General features: G+C 38.0%; 1 protein-coding gene and 1 long non-coding RNA gene across 2 annotated transcripts in view; both read right to left on the reverse strand.

The window, feature by feature from the left end:
* Window positions 1-15,008, reverse strand: part of LOC307004156 (uncharacterized protein) — a 149,430-nt gene that overhangs the window by 62,916 nt on the left and 71,506 nt on the right. The gene's annotated exons all lie outside the window — the stretch shown is intronic.
* Window positions 12,471-14,511, reverse strand: LOC307004488. Its single transcript, XR_013799054.1, has 3 exons — window positions 13,920-14,511; window positions 13,220-13,296; window positions 12,471-13,021 (listed from the first exon to the last, which is right to left on the reverse strand). It is a non-coding gene; the product is annotated as an uncharacterized lncRNA (long non-coding RNA).

Below are 15,008 nucleotides of genomic sequence, written 5' to 3' on the forward strand. Positions count from 1 at the left end.
AGCTACAAGAGTAACCTCCTCTAGGCTGTGGCATGGACACTCAAACACCCCCTCAGCAGCCCCACAGAAACAGCTTATGTCCCTGTATTTGAGAATGCCATGAGAAACGCTAAGGACCTCATGCATTTTCATGGTGCCTTTAATGGTGAATAGGGGCACTTGCTTTAAACCTTCATCCTTCTTCTCAACTTCTTTCTCACTCACATAGTAGAGTTTCACCTTGCTTGTGTCCTTCAGCAGCTGGAAAAAGCTCTGTGCATCAGGAATATCTTTACCTTGACGAACTAAAGTGTCAGCTGTTCTCTTCAGTGCAGCCCCCACTCCATCTGGTGAACCCTTCCCGTGACTTGCCTCAAAGAAGTTCCATGTCACAGTCGAGAAACCCCTCTGGTGTGGCTCCGTGGATATGATGTAAAAGTTTAAGCGGTTTTTGTATTGGGTGGCAGGGCCATCACTAAAAAAATGAAGGTTTTGGACATCAGTGTGGTCCTTTTTCAGGAAATTAAGAATAGGATCCAAATGAGCCCATATAGCTGGTGGGTCATGCCTTCTACTGGGGGAGATGGTGCAGAAGGGCAAGGGGGCCTGGTTTGCCAGATAAAGCACTCCAGTGTGGAGGGTCGCCTGCTGATGTGACCCCCCAAAGTGGACTGACTGGATTTCATTGGTGTATTTACAAGAATAGTTCTCGCTGAAATCGATGTGGATGAGGCAGTCTTTGGCAGTAAGGCTCTCTCTGAGATTCCTGTACTGGCTGTACTGCCAGCGAATATTAAAAATGTGTCTCCTGAATTTAAAGAGTCGGTCCTGGAATTGTGCCACAAGCTCATCCTCCTGTATTGGGGTATCTTTTTTGACAGTGATTGTACTCACTCTTGTCTCTCCACTTTGCAGTGAGATGTTCACCTTCTCCTGGCACCATTGGCTCAGAGTCACCACCCTACTTGAAGACCTGTTTAAGGGATAGGCTGACAATTTGCAGTCCAAACAATCACCATACGCACATGTCTTGGAGCTGCTGCAGACAGTGCTGTCGGGCATTTCCTCTAAGTTTCTGGAGTCTGAAATGCCAAGCTTGTATAATTTGTCAGCCATGAACTGCAAGTTTTCATGTGTCTTACATTGGCATGTCTCTCTGTCTCTCTCATTTGGTGGAACCACCCAAAATGGTCTCTGACGGCAGAAGAAAGCATAAGAAATTTGTTGGTGCTCAGATACATATTTCTTGTGGAGGTTGAGCAAGGAATCAGACAGTAGCCTCCTCTGTCTCTTAATCTTCTTGAGAGTAAGTGTGTTCTTCCTCCCTGTAGTCAGTCTGCTGACGTCATCCCTGAGAAAAAATTGTCTGACAGATTTTACAGTCTCCTTCCGTATACCAGTTTCTTGAACTTGCTTTGTTTTTCTGATGATTCAAGAATCACAACCGATGAGCTTCTTGCAATATGTCTTGCATTTATATTTTTTGATCACCTTCTCTGATACCAGCTGTGCAAGACTTTGTTTTGACTTTGTGTCTCTAAAACTTTTGTATTTGTGTTTCAGTGCTCCCAAAACAGCAAAGTGATATTTCAGGGTTTTTCTGACATGGGTGTTGACTCGCTGACCTTGAAGAACTTTTTGTGTTTTAACTTCTGGGCTGTCAAGATTTGCACGCTGCAGTCGTATGTTACGTTTCTTCACCTTTTCATATCTTCGTTTCCAACCGATGATCTTGTCTTTCAGTTTCTCTATTTCCCTTTGTTTCCTTTGTGCATCTCTCCTACGTTGTCTCCTCCCTTGTTGTAGTTGTCTGTAAAGCAAAATATTTTCTTGAAAAAAAGTTCTCACTCATTTAACCCTAGCTTGTTTCTCTCTCTTGCTCTCTCACTGTATGTGTAAGTATGTCTCTCTTTTTCTGTGTGTGTGTGAATGTGAAGAAAAGGTAAGGGGGAAGAGTTAGTGAAAAGGGTATGTGAGATGATATTGGTGTGAATAGCCGGTGAAGCAAATCCAGAGCGCGCGAGAGGGAGAGCGAGAGAGAGTGAGAGTGTGTGTGTGTGTGAGTGAGAGAGAGAGAGAGAGTGTGTGTGTGTGAGAGAGAGAGAGATAGAGAGAGTGAGAGTGTGTGAGAAAGAGAGAGAGTGTGTGTGTGAGAGAGATAGAGAGAGTGTGTGTGAGTGAGAGAGAGTGTGTGTGTGTGTGAGAGAGAGAGATAGATAGAGAGAGAGAGTGAGTGTGTGTGAGAGAGAGAGATAGAGAGAGTGAGAGTGTGAGTGTGTGAGAAAGAGAGAGTGTGTGTGTGTGTGAGAGAGATAGAGAGAGTGTGTGTGAGTGAGAGAGAGTGTGTGTGTGTGTGAGAGAGAGAGATAGATAGAGAGAGAGAGTTAGTGTGTGAGTGAGAGAGTTTGAGTGTGTGTGTGTGAGAGAGAGAGAGAGAGAGTGTGTGTGAGTGAGTGAGTGAGTGAGTGAGTGAGTGAGTGAGTGGAGGTACTGTATGCTATGCACTTTTATAACTGTTTTACCATTTATTTCTGTATTTGTAACAGTTCAGTTTGTACCTTGAAACGATGGGTGATCTATCTGGTGATGATGGGGGGGTCAATGTTCCTGCTCTGACTCTTTGCCTGCATCTTTGCTGACGGACCCTCCATGCCTTTCGCTCATATCTCTTCTCCCTTTCACTCAAATCACTTACTCTCTTTCTTTTTTGTGTGTCAATGTCACGGACATAGCTCTGTTTCCTTTTCTGCAAATACTCTGCTCTGCGTTCAGGATCAGCATTCCTACGCTTTCTGTATTGTCGCTGTTTCTCAGCTGCACTCAGTTTAGCCATACCCTCAATTTAGAAATACCTGACCAAAGGAGGATTAACAATGACAAAGAAAAGTTAGAATCACAATTTTAGTGCTATTTCATGCAAAATAACTAAATGAATAGCTTTGAACAAAGTTTATCTATAAAAGGGAGTCACTGGTGTTACCCATAAGGAAGGTGACACCAGTGACAGTAACACCAGTGACAATTTTCATGAAAACTGCATTTTACAAAATGGCTGCTGCAAGGTATCAAACCACATGTTGTCAATCATGGTATACTCACTAAATTAAGTAGTTTAATCCATTTATATTCTAGTTTTTTACAATTCCCAAACAACAAAAGAGGTCATACCAGTGACTTCAACTAAAAGCTTCATATGAAATCATGAGATAAATGAGAATATTTTTGATAATTGAAAAGAGACAGTGGACTTACCATGGGCTTCTCTTCATAGATCTCCAGGAAATTGGAAGAAGGAAGTCAAGTGATGTCATCAGTGTGATTATTATTTCAAAATAAGAGCTTTTTTGTTAAACGGTAACACCAGTGACACAACTCCAGGGGACCACTACTTTCATTATATATTTTATAATATTTATTTAGCATTTTGTTTTTTAATGTAATTTACATCATATATTTGATAGTTATGGACACATTGTTGTATTTTAAATGGAAGAAAACAATGTTTTTTACCTCAAAATAAAGCATTTTCCCTCTGTGCATGACTGTGGGGACGAGCACTTCTGTGGTGCTTGGAATTCTATATAATTAATAAAAATCAAATATTGCCACATTGATGGCTCAAGAAGGTGTAATTGTTCAAATAACATATTGTTTCATTTTAAAATATAAAAAAATTGTAAACCTAAAGTGTTTTTCAAGTGTAATATTTCTGTAAAGGCTAGGGACTGAAAAATGGACATTTCCGTAGAATGACCCATTTATTCATAAATAGAAGTTTGCTATTGAAGTTAGAAACGTGTGTAGCCTAATGTCGTATGCAACTTTAGAGACGGTCCCTAAATGTGCGAATGTCCAACATCAAGCCAACTTTATAACCAAATATAACTGGGAAACGCTTAGCGTGAAACTTTGCTTGCACGTTAAGTTTATATTCTGAGTCTGCTTGCCTGTAGCCATAGTACAGCCTTCTCAATAAGGTGCGAGTTTGGTATTTTATATCACTGTAGTTAAGCTACGTTAAGCGTTTAATATGTCCAGCAATCCTGAATTATTGAGGGAAACCCTAATACTGCAACACATCGCCGCGATATAAAGTTAGGGCAACTAAACAACCAAGAGAAATATATGTCTACCTCAAATGTAACATTTGTTCTGTACATTTAGTTTGTTCTCGTTCACGGTAGAGAAAGATGCATGTAGACTACACAGGGACCGTGAAGACCTGAATTAAACATAAAAACAGCCCTCATAATAATCACAAATACACTTACATTTCTATAAATCAGTGTTTATGAATGAATGAATGAATGGCTTGCTCTAACTGTTGCTCTGGTCTTCGTCAACAACACGCGCTTGCACTCCCTGCTGGTGAGATCGATTAACAGCAGATGGAGAGTATGCTCGGTAATCTACTGCTTTTTCTGCAGTTCCTGGATGTCAATGTTGAATTTACTGTCGAATTTGAACCACTGAATTTGTGGAAGCGAATTTGTAAAGCGAAATAAAGTGGACCGAAAATTGCCTGTTGAATATTATAGGTTGTATTTTTAAACAGTTTGAATATTTTGGAAGTGAAATATGAAAGGTGAAAATGGATTATTGAATTTTTATGAATGAAAATGTGTTTGAAATGTTTTGAATTGAAATATACACAGCTTAAATATACAACCATGTTGAATTTCAGCCCATAAAAATGCAAGCCCTAAAAATACAATGCATTAAAATGCAAGCATGGTTAATGCAATACATATTTTTTTCAAGTAGTGCAATTCAACAGGCTTTTTTATTTCAAAAACATTTGTCATTATTTTACTTCCATAGATTTTGACCTTTGCATGGATGACGACGAATTGGATTGCCCTGATTATAATATTGCTACATTTGGATCCAGCCATTCCTCTGTATTGTCCCGTGACAGAAGCGGCCTTGAGTTTTCTCTTTCGACTGTTAAATGGTATTTTTAATTTTAGATTAGTAGACATTTGTTACCGTAACCACTGTGCATCTTGTAATGTTTAAATTATATGAAAATTTTACCTTTTAAAACGTTTGCTGAAGTTGTCTGCTGTGTACCACTGCTAACAATTATGCTAACACTTCGAAGCTAACGTTATATGTTAAGCTGAAATGAGATGACGTTATATAAACATATATAGACAAGATCAGTGTTGGGTAAGTTACTTATAAAAGTAATTATAGTTACTTCTCACAAAAAGTAACTGAGTTATATCATTACAAAATAAACTAATTACCAGGGAAAGTAACTATTGCCTCACTTAAAAAATAATACTAATAATAAATATGTGAAATAGCTTGGATACCCCCAATATTAAATATGTTAAAGGGGTCATGACATGGTTTTTTTTATTTTATTATTATGTTCCCTTAGGTGCAAATATAGTATTACTATAGTTTTTTTACAAACATTTTTTAAAATGTAGTGATTTATGACCTTTTCCCCCCTGTTTCTCATCCTCTGATTCAAACAGTCTGTTTTGGGGGTGTTTCCCCTTTAAGAGTTCAGTGTTAACGCCCACTGTTATGATTGGCTAACGTCAGTGTCTTTGCATCAATTATTAACGCCCCCAGCCAGAACATTTTTAACGTTTTAAACACACTTACAGTTTGCGTCGTCGTTGTTGAGCCCAGAATAGTCGGCATGGACTTATCTTTGAGCAACAGTTTTCTGGCAAAGCCAGCATCATTTTGGGATTTGTTCTCAAAACAGTCATCCTTCAAATGTACAGAACAAACGCTTAAACTAACACTGCCGTGACTGAGACGTCCGCAAAAAAATAAAGTGCATCCATTTTCCCCTGACGACTGGATCTTTCGCAGCGTATTCAAAGATGTTGTTTGTCCACAGCCAGGAACAGCACATCTGCGTGGCATCGTAATATCCCTGTACACAGACCCACTGACTCGCTGTCCGTCGAATGAACACTTGTGAGGTGCGCAGGCGCGACAATTATACGAAATGAGCGTCGTTGCCTTGTGCATGGAGGCGGTCATATGCAAACGCTGGTACGTCACTTCTTACCATGGATCCAGAACGAGCTGTATTTAGAGCTTGATTAAATAAATGATTCGTTTATAATGGGGAGGACGTCTTAAGCTATGAAACTTGCAGGACGTTTTAATGGTACAAAGACCTCTTATATACCAAAAGATCAAGGCAAATTTGGTTTCTCATGTCATGACCCCTTTAAATGAATGAAATGGACACTAAAAAACAAATTATTGTTATAAAACATTGTACACTAATCTACACTGGTTTAATGTTGCTGTGGGACAATTACTTATAGAATATGAGAAACATTAAATATTAAAATATTATCATTACTATAGTGGAACAACTAAACACAATAGATGGTTTAGAACTTTTATTATTTATTGCACAGACCACAACTGGCCAACAAATCCAAAAATAAATGATGCTTCTTAAAAAAAGTACCAAAATTAAATAAACAGTAATACAAAATATACATACACTCTTTGTAGTGCAAATTAAAATGCTAAAACCTTTACAACTGGTAGACATACTGTATAGCCTACTTGAATTTTCTATAAATAATAAATTCTATTGAATAATAAAATATAATAATTTGGGGTTTTATTTTTATAACCTACAGAGAACGTCATCATCAGAGGATATTTAAGCCAAATTCTAGTCGTGTTTGCCGCACGTGTTCACAACCGGTCAAACAAAGATGTTTTCTGGGAACGTTCCCTGCAGGTTATTTTGGAGTTTTATTTTATAACCATGTAAACTAATTAAAACGTTGCAGATGATAAACTATATTATGCTCGGACACACTCGGTCTCTCTCGCGAACTGTTGAGCGCTCTTGGACACACTCGGTCTCTTTTGCGCTCACGACGTTCGCTTCGCTTTTGTCCAGTCCGGCGCCTCGAAACAAACACACACACACACACACCAGAGAAAAAAGTTTGCAGTTCCTATGGTGGAGAGAGAGCCCGATCGGATGAAAACTTCAATTAACTCAATAGTAACGGTGCATTTTATTGTCAGTAAACAGTAACTGCTTTGTAATGAGGAAACAGTAATTAGTTAGATTATTCGTTACTGAAAAAAATAACGCCGTTTATTTACAACCCCGTTATTCCCACCATTCGACCAGTTTTAGCATTTCTCTCAAAATCTTGGGCGTTAACAGTAACCGTGTCAGAGCATATATTGTGCACCATTTTTAGGTTATGTTCATCAACCTCACTATTAGTTGCATAAATATGGATATCTGTACTGTCATCACCATCAACTGTTTCACATGTTTAAGCATAGCTATATCTTCTTCAAGCATTACTTCATCTTTCTTACGTTGCCTTAAACGATTTAATAATTCTGCAAACTGTTTGTCCTTCTGGCGCATTATCTCTGTAAGTTCAACAAAACTGAAGTTAGTTTCCCAAAGATTCACACTGTTCACTGGTTCGGTGTAAAGTGGTTTTCCTTTCACAGGAGGCAACTGATAAAAATCTCCAACTGCTATCACACAGACTTTTCCAAATGCAGAGTAATCACCTGTTTGTTTGATTTGTCTCAATCTTCCATGAATATATGCTAGAAGTTTATGATCAACCATTGAAATTTCATCAATTAATAATATTTGCAGTTTTCCAAATTTGGCTCTCAAGGAATACATTTTTCATCTCCAAGTGGCTGATATGGCAGTGAAGCATTTATTCCGATGCAGAGACTGGAATGTACAGTAGACCCGTTAATCTGGTAGGCAGAGACTCCGGTAGGAGCCGTTAATAGCACATGTGTCTCATCTGGGTTGTCTGTTAACTTTTGAAAGTAAGCGAGAGGCTTCATAATAGATGGCTTTAATCAGTACTGACTTTCCAACACCTCCTGGACCAGATATGAACATATGAAATGGATCTGGGTTTTCACCTTGCACTTTTGCTAAACACCATTGCCGCACTTTGTAAAAGATTTGTGACTGCTTTTCATTCAAAGAATGCAGTAAATCCATGGCATCTTGCTTGGTAACAAAACATAATATAACAAAACGGAGATGTGCTGCTGCTGCTGGCAAGCGTGGAATCAAAAGCAGAGAGAGCGATGAAAAGGGCTGGAGTATTTATCCTCCCACAGAGTCTGGCTCAGGTGTTCCCAATCTGGTTCTTGCGCAGGTGCTCCCAATCTGGCTTACGGGCGCTGATACCCTCAGGGACAAGAGGAACCCAGTAAACTGCCCAACACCACACAGTTAAACACCCAACTATGCCTGGCCGTCAACTACCCAAACTACCCAATGCCATCGCAGCGGAGTTAGAGCAAATTCACAGCTCATATGCTCTTTGTGGTAAGATAACTGCCACGGTCACTGACAATGGCTTAAACTTTGTAAAAGCATTCAGAATGTTTCAAGCTGATGATGAAAATGAAACGGAGAATGATGAAGACGAGGTCATATTTACGGACTTGCAAGAAGCTTTACGAGATGACATTGAGACCAGCGAAAGGTATGTTCTCCCTCCACATCACCGATGTGCGTCGCACACCCTTAACCTTATATGCACAAACGACATAGTTCAATTTTTGACGGCGAAGGCAGATTGCAAAGCAGTGTACAGAAGTGCAACTGGAAAATGTTCAGCCTTGTGGTCAAAAGTTAGTCGATCAACTGTGGCATCAGAGAGCTTGGAGGAATTCAGCAAACGAAAGTTGCTGGTCCCTTCAACTACAAGGTGGAACTCGTTTCATGATGCGCTTAGCAGAGTCACAGACACGCCTTTAGTGGACCTCAATCAACTTTGCACTCGCCTGGACATCAGATGCATTACGGAGAGAGAGTATCAGTTAAAGAATACTGCAAGGTTCTGAAGCCTGTCTGTATGGCACTGGATATAATTCAAGGTGAAGATGATTGTTTCTATGGTACCCTTCAACCTACCCTCGAAATCCTGATGGCCAAAATCTTGACACTGAAAGAGGGCCTCTCTCACATGATGGCTGACCTCCCAGACCTCATAGTTCAGGTAATTCTGTTCAAAATGGTCTTATTATTATTATTATTTTTATTGTAGTTTTATTTTATGTCAAGTCACTTTTATTTATATAGCACTTTATACAATATAGATTGTTTCAAAGCAGGTTTACATGGATAACAGGAAAATAATGATTACATAATGCAAACAGAATTCAATTTAGCAGTAAAGCAGCTCTAAAAAGAAAATAGTAAACAGTCATTAGTCAGTTCAAATCAGTTCAGTGTTTATTTCGTTTGCTTCAGTAATAGTTCAGTGTTTATTTCGTTTGCTTCAGCAATAGTTCAGTGTTTATTTTGTTTGCTTCAGTAATAGTTCAGTGTTTATTTCGTTTGCTTCAGTAATAGTTCAGTGTTTATTTCGTTTGCTTCAGTAATAGTTCAGTGTTCATTTCGTTTGGTTTAGTAATAGTGTAGTTCATCAACTTTGAAATGAGTTCACTATAGCTATAAAGCAGTTCTGGGGGGAAAAAACAGTTCAGTTCTCATTCAATAGTGTCAGTGCATTCAAGTCAATATGTTTACGTATCTGTTGTTAAGTTTAATTTAATTAAGTACGTTTAACTTACTTTTTTCCTGACATAAATTGTATTATTCTGGTATGAATTCATGTCTATTAGTTTATAAACTGTGTAACTTATCTAAAATTCTCTTGCAGGCTATTAAGACACGGTTTAGCTCCATCCTTGAGAGCGATGAAGCTTTGATTGCTGCAGTAACCCTGCCAAAATTCAAGCTGCGGTGGCTAAGGGATGAAACAAGAAAAGATAACATCAAGATGATTCTGGCAGCACAGTGTCGTGCTCTCACCATTGAGACACCACAGAAAGAGCCACTGCAGTCTCCTGAAAGCAGAGACCATGAAGATGACTTCTTTGCATTTCCTGAAGAGGAGAATCAACATGACGAACAAGCAATTACTGTGGACATGGAGATATGTGAATACCTGAAATCAGCTAATATGGGAAATTTGCATGATTTCCCCAGGATTTTGAAGATCTTCTTAAAAGCCAACACAGCAACACCTTCCAATGCACCAGTTGAGAGGCTGTTTAGTATTGGAAGTCTCATCCTCACCCCAAAAAGAAACCGTCTCACAGACCAGCGTTTTGAGAAACTACTCCTGCTGCGCTACAATCGTTACTTTGAAAATAAAACCTAGATGAAAGAGTGAACTCTTAGTATTAGTATTAGTCTTACTAATACTACTCTTAGTTTTAAGTATTAAGAACTCTTAGTATTAAGATGACATTACAATAAGACAATACTTTTTTGCATTGCATTGCAGAAGTGATCTGTACTTTTTTTTTTGAGGACACTAATTTGAAAACTCAAGAGTTTTGGTCTACTTATACATTGGCCATGTGAAATCTTTCACAGCTGACAGATTTATGTTTAATTGGTGATGTTGTTTGTTCTCATCATCATATTTTTCTCTAATAAATCATTCAAACATTTTAAATGTTTAAGATATGTCTTTTGCCCAACTTATTTCATAATGGCAATTTGCTAGCCTATATTAAACTCATTATTACAATGGATAGTGAATTTACTTTATGCAGTCCATAGTCTACCCACACTAAAAGTACAAAAGTAACAAACACATTACTTTCTATACAATAATCTGTAATGTTTATTGATCTTTTATATATAGCATGCATAGCTCTGGGATCAGGAAGTTCTCAGAATATAATATTATTCTATATTATTATTCAATTTGATTTGATTTTTGATTTGAAAAATGTATTGAACAACAGCAACAATCAACACGAAGTGTTCAAAAGGATAAAAACACAAAAAAGCCCAAAGGCTTGTTTCCATTGTGGTCCTTCAGATGGAAGACGAGTAACAGTACATGGACTAACAACATTGAGGACAATGAAGAAATAGGTGTATTAACAAATAAAACAGATTAAAACACAATAAAAAGAATGAAACAAAGGCTAAATTCCTAGATAGACAAGTAGACACACAAGCAGACTATACAATATTCCTACTACTTCAGGGATTTCTATTTCTATTTCCTTTATTATTATTTTTTATTGGTTTAATAACCATTTTTTTATTGAACATTTAAAATGGTAATAGGAAGTTCTCAACAGTTTAAGGTTTAAGGGTAAACCATTCCACAAGACCGCTGCAGAGTATAGGAAAGAGTACTTTCCCACACAGCTCTTAATACGGCAGGGCCTATAATCTGTGGAACTCCCCCTGGTACAGTAGCTGTGCGTATCACTAATTTAAAAAAAGTAATTACATAAATACTTAGGTGCCAGATTATTTCTTATCTTATAAACCAAACACAGTTTAAGTTGAGAAACCCTCTCCTCTACTCTGAGCCACCCAAGACTGGAGAAATAGTCAGGAAGAAGATGAGTTCTAGGATGTAATTTAAGGATCACTCTGATTAGTTTGTTTTGACAGATCTGTAACTTGTCTTTAAGGCCTTTTTTAATGCCTGTGTACCAAGATGTCCAGGCATAGTCAAGATGACATTGAACAAGCGCATCGGCCAGGATTTTTAGGGTTTTACTATCTAAGAGGCTGGATATTCTTGCCAGGAACTTAGTCCTTTGGCTTACCTTTGAGATAATTTTTCGGGCCATAAGCTCCCCTGATAGTTTGTTATCTAGTATACAGCCCAAGTAAGTAACTGCTTCCTTGGCTGTAATTTCAACATTACCTACGATTACCCTAAACCCAATAGCCTTTTTCAGTCTATCTCTGGACCCAAAAATAATTGACTCTGTTTTGCCAAGGTGGAGAGACAACTTGTTGTCTGTTAGCCAAACACTGAGGTTAACCCCCTAGGGGTCTGAGGGGTTTTTGGGGCCCTTGAGAGGTTTTGACATGCCCTGACATTTGTGCTTATTTCAGCTACTTACAACATACCTTTGGCCAACACATAATTATGCTGTATTGCAGCACAAACTCTGCTACAATAATATGTGAGCAAAATGGAAGTTACATGTTTGCATTTTATAGAAAAAAAATATTATGCGTGGTTAGTAAGTTTTGGGAAAAAATGTGTCACTGCAATGAGCTCATATAACTCATACTGAATAGTTTGGCACAAGACTTTTGAGTTACCATTCTTGTAGGCTATAATGTTTACTACAAAATGATGTGAAAATCATTCTGATCACTCTTTCAAAAAACAACAATATAATGATTTAAACTTTGCAAGTCAGTTTTTGTGCCAGTACTGCTTTATGCGTAGGGGTGTTGATGGCCATGAATATGAATGAGGGGAGACAATAGACACTCCCCCATCCATGGCTAATGCCCCGTCATGGTGCTGTGAGGCAGAGAGGAGAATCTGAGAATGAGAGGACATTCAAAGGTTTTGTTTTTTAATCTGTTTTTATTGTAATTCCTCTATGTGGAGGAACTAAATGTTGTGCCTCACAAGACCACAGTGCTACCGTACATATATAAACATATAGTACCAGTCAAACGTTTGGACACATTACCATTTTTAATATTTTTGGAAGATGGCTGCATTTATTTGATAAAAAATACAGAAACAACAGTAATATTGTGAAATATTATTACAATTTAAAATAATGACTTTCTATTTTAATATACTTTACATGATCCTTCAGAACAGTGTCACATGATCCTTCAGAAATCATTCTAATATCATGATTTGATAATCAGGTATTATCAATGTTGGAAACCGTTGTGCTGCTTAATATTTTTTTATAACCTGTGATATTTTTTTCAGGATTCACTGATTAAAAAGAAAAGCATTTATTCAAAATAGAAATATTTCCTAACAATATAACTTAACACATCCTTTAAAAAAAAGAAAGAAAGGTAGTGTATACTGTTACAAACAGACTCATGGGCGAATGTGAGTAAACAGAGGTCACTTGCGGTCCAGTTTCCCGGGCAGGAATCACGCAGTCTGTGCAACCATGTCAACTTCAGTCTCGGTTTTCCATGACAGGGTGGACTTGGACCTGTTGCTTGTTTGCCATGGCTCTCTTCGGGACCGGTGCTTGGACATGTTCATTGTCACATCTGTTGATAACACAATCAAAGAAACTGTATTATATTATCGTTATCAATCACTATGGCCATGGATTAAGAAAAAGACTACCGATTTTGTAATTTCACACAAGAATAGGTAGGCCCTACTTGTATATTATGACGAGTATATTATGTATATTGTAAACACAATTACATTTCATCAGTAAAATATTACGTCTGTGCACTTACCATCATTCTCGATTGAGAACTGAACGACACCTGCGTGTCCCTCTGCTGGAGAAGGAGAGTGTGATGCAAACACATTCCTAAAAAAATAAAAACAACTGTGTTAGCATACATTATCCAAAGATGGGCGATTAATGGGTATGGACGCACAATGCATGTAGTCTATATATCTGTTGATGGGCCATAGGACGGAGAAATATCTATTTATGGGCCATCTATGCGTCACCGCGAGCTGTTGATGGCCATTATCTGCGCACGCATTTAGAGCATTTAAAACATTTACACCTGCATTCACAATCATCTGTGGCAATATTTTAGCGTGTGTCATAGGCTAACCAAAACCGAACATTTATATATAAAAATATAATGTCTAGTATTTAGACAGTATCACATTTTACCGGAGGCTGAAATATATTTGCACAAAATCATATTTACACCTAAGCAGATATTCGCAAAAGTCAGTATTTTTAGCATGATAATCAGTGTCATAAGCTATAATCAAAACGGATTGAAATATAATACAAATATGTTTAGAGAGTAATATCACATTGAAACACGACCATATACGAATGTTAGGAATATTGTAAGGCAATCTTTCCTGTAAGATGTCAAAAGCTAACCAAAACTAAGCAAAATATAGTCTGAAAATTCACATGAGTTCTATATAATCAGAAAAGAATTATATAAACACTAAACAACTTACTCGAACTTGTATCCTCTGTGGGATCAATTCGCTCTTGAAAATGCAGCCGTTCTCCGTCTGAGATGCAACCGTTTCTCTGAGGAAAAGGTGAATTCTTCCTCGCTGTCCATAATCATCTGGAGGACGACTTTACCGGAGAAGCGTGCCATCCTCAAAACGCGATGAACTATCCGTGAATCTGACGAGAAACTGCGTGATGGCATTGATCGGAGGGCGTGTGCGATGCGTATAGATCACCTCAACTATTAGCATGTGAATAGCGCCGGGGGGCGTGGCGGCATCAGCTCATTAAAAATAATGAAGAGAGAACGAAAAACTGCGCCTCTCCTTGGTTTCAAACGGATTACATAAACTAAGAATATGTGTTTTTTAATATAAATTACTTCATTTAAAAGAAGAGAATTCTAGCTTCATAAAGACAAATGTCTCGTTCCTGAGTGACAAGTATTCGCTGAGTTACAGTTCATTTTCGGACGCGTTTCAGAATGGACTTCCCTGACAGAGAGAAGGCAGAACTCGCATCATGTTTATTTTTCTTTATTTGGCGAAAGACACAACACTTTGTTTTTATTTTGAGTATACACAAAAAAAATAGAAACTTAACTGGATCGAATGATGTAAAACACTTAAATGTAAGATCAAAACCAACAAAGTATTTTGAATCTCTTTTGCACTGATAAGAAAAAAAGCGAGCAGATCACGCCGGCGTGATTGCCGACCCCAGGGGGTTAAGGAGTTCTGAACTAAGCAGCCTTTCTACCTCTGATTTGTCTTTATGAGAGACTAGAATAGCGGAGTCATCTGCAAATAAAAACAAATTACAGTCTATAGCTGACGACATATCATTGACATATAATAAAAAAAGAGAGGACCCAAAATACTCCCCTGGGGAACTCCACAAGTTAATTTAAGTGGGGAGGACAAGGTCCCTTCCACATCTACCACCTGTTCTCTACCCACCAGGTATGACCTCACCCACTGAAGAGATGCAGGAGAAAATCCTAGGGCTTTTAGTTTGTTCAAAAGGACATCATACTGAACCGTATCAAAGGCCTTTTGAAGGTCTATTAACACCATGCCACAAAAATT

The sequence above is a fragment of the Phoxinus phoxinus genome, assembly GCF_949152265.1.
Source record: "Phoxinus phoxinus genome assembly, chromosome: 9".
In the NCBI taxonomy this organism is placed as follows: Eukaryota; Metazoa; Chordata; class Actinopteri; order Cypriniformes; family Leuciscidae; genus Phoxinus; species Phoxinus phoxinus.